This window comes from Oncorhynchus gorbuscha, unplaced genomic scaffold (assembly GCF_021184085.1).
Source record: "Oncorhynchus gorbuscha isolate QuinsamMale2020 ecotype Even-year unplaced genomic scaffold, OgorEven_v1.0 Un_scaffold_10570, whole genome shotgun sequence".
In the NCBI taxonomy this organism is placed as follows: domain Eukaryota; kingdom Metazoa; phylum Chordata; class Actinopteri; order Salmoniformes; family Salmonidae; genus Oncorhynchus; species Oncorhynchus gorbuscha.
The window spans coordinates 5,163-10,936 of NW_025753312.1; the positions used below are offsets into that span (position 1 = coordinate 5,163).

A 5,774-nucleotide genomic window follows, 5' to 3' on the forward strand; every position below is an offset into this window, starting at 1 on the left:
AAATGGACGTCAGATTGACGTGATTTGACAGCTACGATATTTTCTATAATCTACTCTCTCCCTCATCGGTTCGCTCTGCGTTCTATTGGCCAGTCGGATTTTTATTGCGGAAGTGGTTACTTTTCTCTTGCAGTTGGCAGGCAGGCATTATTTGCTTAAAACAAATACTTTCCCAAACATGTATACAACACAAAACATCGTCAACTCAATAACATCGACTTGAGATGCGAAAACAATTGATTGACTTCATAACAAGAAGACTGTGAAGACTGTCTACACGGGCGTGTGTGACGCGTCTCTTCCTACATTCATCGTGTTGACGATCGAGAATCGCTTTCCTATTCGCTAACTACGGATTTTGACACTTTGCCCGCTAGTCGGGTAATGTTGCATTTCTTGCCTTATTATTCATATATATTGATTGTTGCAAATATTACATGTTAATGTTATGTCAATCACTAGCTGGTTAGTTTAAGTTACAATTTCGCAGATTGTAGGTGGCTCCATGCGATTTGGATGACAGCTGTTGTTGTGCAATGTTGTGTGTGACAATGTATGTTCATCAACATGTGATATAGAACCCATATTTAACACCGCAGTGTTGTGGCCTGTTGCAGTCATATTGTTTCATGAGCCACTTCATGTCAGCCGAACACAAGTCTGCAGTCACGTTTCTCAGTAGCATTAGAAGATGCATGATTAAATCAGGTCTGGTAGATTTACTACTTTGATCGTCCAGGCTCGTGATTGCACCCTTCCTCTTTCCACTGATAGCTAGCTAGTGAGTGAGTGTTTGCACAGCGTAACATATTCAGGAAATGCTAGCTAGAGCAACAGACGGACATGAAAATAAAATCTTAACATCTTGTCGTGTCCCTCTGTGTTTCTCTCTCTGTCTTTTTTATTTTATTTGACCTTTTATTTAGACAGGGAGGCTAGTTGAGAACACGTTCTCATTTACAACTGCGATCTGGCTAAGATAAAGCAAAGCTGTGTGACACAAACAACACAGTTACACATGGAAACACACAGTCAATAATACAATAGAAAACAAAAGTATATATACAGTGAGTGCAAATGAGGTGAGATAAGGGAGGTAAGGCAAGTAGAGATACTGGGGTGCAAAGGAGCAAGATAAATAATGTCTGTCTGTCTGTCTGTCTGTCTGTCACTCCCTTTATCTCCCCCCTCTAGTCGGGATGAAGCCTGGAGTAGGTGCATGTCAGGACCCCTGTCAGGGTGGTCCGGGGGTGGGTGACAGGGGGGATGACACCCTGGTGTCTCTACCCCCTAAAGACACCTCTGGCTCACCCGCGGGGTCACCTTCAGAGTTAGGAAGCCCTGGCACCCGCCAGTCGCGTCTGACCTGCTCAAGATGGTGGTGTCTTACAAGAGGATGGCCCTGTTTCTGGAGCCGGTCACTGACACGTTGGAGCTGGCCCGCTACCTACTGGGGTGAGAGGATACATTTACACACTGATCCAAGATCGGTTTTTAGTTTCTCCAATGGTGATAACGGATAGGACTTTAGACATGTTCTCAATGGCTAATGTAGGGAGTGGTAGACTGGATCTGGGCTGTGGAGCTGGACTGGGCTAATGAAGGGAGCCGACTGATCCTAGATCTGGGCTGTGGAGCTGACTCTACCTACTGGGCTAGACTATCCCTGGGCTGTGGGCTGGCACTCTACCTACTGTGCTAATGAAGGGAGGGTAGACTGATCCTAGATCTGGGCTGTGGAGCTGGCACTCTACCTACTGGGCTAATGAAGGGAGGGTAGACTGATCCTAGATCTGGGATGTGGAGCTGGCACTCTACCTACTGGGCTAATGAAGGGTGGGTAGACTGATCCTAGATCTGGGATGTGGAGCTGGCACTCTACCTACTGGGCTAATGAAGGGAGGGTAGACTGATCCTAGATCTGGGCTGTGGAGCTGGCACTCTACCTACTGGGCTAATGAAGGGAGGGTAGACTGATCCTAGAGATGGCACTCTACCTACTGGGCTAATGAAGGGAGGGTAGACTGATCCTAGATCTGGGATGTGGAGCTGGCACTCTACCTACTGGGCTAATGAAGGGAGGGTAGACTGATCCTAGATCTGGGCTGTGGAGCTGGCACTCTACCTACTGGGCTAATGAAGGGAGGGTAGACTGATCCTAGATCTGGAGCTGGCACTCTACCTGGGCTAATGAAGGGAGGGTAGACTGATCCTAGATCTGGGCTGTGGCTGGCACTCTACCTACTGGGCTAATGAAGGTGGGTAGACTGATCCTAGATCTGGGCCGTGGAGCTGGCACTCTACCTACTGGGCTAATGTAGCTGATCCTAGAGCTGGTGGAGCTGAGGCTTTTGCTCCAGCCCTGCTCTAATAGTTGTAGATACATGCCATCTTATTTGGTTTACTGTATAGTCATGAGTCAGTGTGTGATTTGTACAGCCTGCTACCTACTGGGGTGAGTCAGTGTTTACCATAGACACTGATCGGAGGTCAGTTTTTAGTTCCTCCACCCTAATGGCTGAGGATAGGACTTGAGGACACTAAACTGATCCTAGGTCAGTATGAATGTGTGGTGTATTGCAGGTGGAGGATGCCTCTGTGCTCACTACTGGTCTGTGTACTGCTCAACATCCTCTTCCTCACTCTGAGTGAAGGTGAGCTAATGCTGGGTAATACACACACACACACACACACACACACACACACACACACACACACACACACACACACACACACACACACACACACACACACACACACACACACACACACACACACACACACACACTGCTATATGAACTACTACCACATACAACTGAGTGTGTATAACAATGTGATATATATCAAATGTGACAGTGAGTTTCTCTCCTGCCCTCCAGTGGGGTGGTTCTCTGTGTGTGTTCTGGGGGTGTCTGCCCCGGCTGCCCTGGGTTACCTGCAGGACAGGTGTGGGGGGCGGGGCGTCGGAGGCGGAGCAACAGAAGAGGCGGTGCTACGCGGTGCATCGTAAGGACCTCCAGAACGTTCAGCTCACCAGACAGGACGCCATGCTGGAAGTCAAGGACCTGTGGTGGTGAGTGGTGGTGGTGAGTGAGTGGTGGTGGTGGTGAGTGGTGGTGAGTGGTGAGTGAGTGGTGAGTGGTGGTGAGGTGAGTGAGTGAGTGAGAGTGAGTGAGTGAGTGAGTGAGTTTATAAAACCAAGTTAATTTATTTACTATCCCTGTGTGTGTGCCTGTGTGGGTGCACGCATGTGCATGTCCGGGTGTCTCTCTCTCGGTCTGTGTGTGTGTGTGTCCGTGTCCACAGGTTAAAGCAGCTAGATGACCTGTTGTCTCATGCCTGCCTGTCTGCTGAGTCCGTCTACAAGCTCCTGTACTGGGAGAGCCACTCTGAGTCCTCTAGGTCAGTAACACTGTGTGTGTGTCCTTGTTCTCCAGGACAGTAACTCAAAGCCTCTACATTCACCATAGATATCATCACACATCTTATCTGTACTTACAGAGCTCCCAACAGACTGGTTAGGGTTGTTTATGTGTGCCTGAGTGTCTCTGTCTCTCTCTCTCTATCTCTCGCTCTCTCTCCCTCCTCTCTTTCTCCCTCCTCTGTCTCTCTCTCTCTTTCTGTCTCTCTCTCTCTTTCTGTCCCTGTCTCTCTCTCCCTCCTGTCTCTCTCTCCCTCCTGTCTCTCTCTCCCTCCTGTCTCTCTCTCCCTCCTGTCTCTCTCTCTCTGTCTCTCTCCCTCTTTGTCTCTCTCCCTCTTTGTCTCTCTCTGTCTCTCTCCCTCTTTGTCTCTCTCTGTCTCTCTCCCTCTTTGTCTCTCTCTGCCTCTCCCCCTCCTCTCTCTGCCTCTCTCCCTCCTCTCTCTGCCTCTCTCCCTCCTCTCTCTGCCTCTCTCCCTCCTCTCTCTGCCTCTCTCCCTCTCTCTCTCTGCCTCTCTCCCTCCCTCTCTGCCTCTCTCCCTCCTCTCTCTGCCTCTCTCCCTCTCTCTCTGTCTCTCAGGTTCTACGGTGGCCTGTTAGTTGTATTGATGCTGCTGTATTCTGTCCTGTGGGCTGGGTGCTGGCCTGTCTCACTACTGCACTCTTCCTGTGGAACCGAGACTTCTGCAGGGGTCAGTGAAGTCACACACACACACACACACACACACACACACACACACACACACACACACACACACACACACACTACCAGTCAGACGTTTGGACACACCTACTCATTCAGGGTTTTCTTTATTTTACTATTTTCACATTGTAGAATAATAGTGAAGACATCAAAACTATGAAATAACACATGGAATCATGCTAGCCAAAAAGTGATAAACAAATCAGAATATATTTTATATTTGATTCTTCGTATGCCCCTTTGCCTTGACAGCTTTTGCACATTCTTGGCATTTTGAAAGAATCTCAAATATAAGATATATTCTGATTTGTTATCCTTTGAAAGCATGATTCCATGTGTTATTTCATGGTTTTGATATCTTCACTATTGTTCTGCAATGTAGAAAATGTTTTTTTTTTTTTCAGGTAAAGAAAAACCCTGGAATGAGTAGGTGTCCAAACTTTTGACTGGTACTGTACATTTTTAAAATTTTTATTGTACCTTTTATTTAACTAGCAAGTCAGTTAAGAACAAATTCTATTTACAATGACGGCCTAGGATCCATAGATTTAACTACCTGTTCAGGGGCAGAACAACAGATTTGTACCTTGGCAGCTCGGGATTTGAACTTGCAACCTTTCAGTTACTAGTCCAGCACTCTAACCACTAGGCTACCCTGACGCTCCGGCAGACACACACTCAAGTGTTGGTTCTGTGTTCTAAAAGCCTGGTTCCACTCCCCCTCTGTGTGTGTAGTTGTGTTGGACCTAAGGGAGGTGGTCCAGTCTGGCCAGAACCCATCCTCAGGAGGAGAGATTGACCTCACAGAACCGGACCACAGCAGCCTGGACCGGACTCCCACTGCTACCAGCTTAGAGGTATGGACAGAGAGAGAAGTGGTGGGGGGGAGAAATGGGTAGGGAGGGAGGGAGGGAGAGAGAGAGAGACAGGGTGGGAGGAGAGAGAAACAGGGGGAGGGAGGGAGAGAAACAGGGTGGGAGGGGAGAGAAACAGGGTGGGAGGAGAGAGAAACAGGGTGAGGGAGGGAGAGACAGGGGGGAGGGAGGGAGAGACAGGGTGAGGGAGGGAGAGAGACAGGGGGAGGGAGGGAGAGACAGGGTGGGAGGAGAGAGAGACAGGGGGAGGGAGGGAGAGACAGGGTGGGAGGAGAGAGAAACAGGGGGAGGGAGGGAGAGACAGGGTGGGAGGAGAGAGAAACAGGGGGAGGAGGGAGAGACAGGGTGGGAGGAGAGAGAAACAGGGGGAGGGAGGGAGAGACAGGGTGGGAGGAGAGAGAAACAGGGGGAGGGAGGGAGAGACAGGGTGGGAGGAGAGAGAAAACAGGGGAGGGAGGGAGAGACAGGGTGGGAGGAGAGAGAAACAGGGGGAGGGGAGGGAGAGACAGGGTGGGAGGAGAGAGAAACAGGGGGAGGGAGGGAGAGACAGGGTGGGAGGAGAGAGAAACAGGGGAGGGAGGGAGAGAATCAGGGGGAGGGGGAGGGAGAGACAGGGTGGGAGGAGAGAGAAACAGGGGGAGGGAGGGAGAGACAGGGTGGAGGGAGAGAGAGAGAAACAGGGGGAGGGAGGGAGAGACAGGGTGGGAGGAGAGAGAAACAGGGGAGGGAGGGAGAGACAGGGTGGGAGGAGAGAGAAACAGGGGGAGGGAGGGAGAGA

The 5,774-nt window shown here is 50.0% G+C and overlaps 1 pseudogene; it reads left to right on the plus strand.

Moving 5' to 3' along the window:
* Positions 1-1,360: 1,360 nt before the first annotated feature.
* On the plus strand, positions 1,361-4,978 carry LOC124030324 (annotated as a pseudogene).
* Positions 4,979-5,774: the final 796 nt, after the last annotated feature.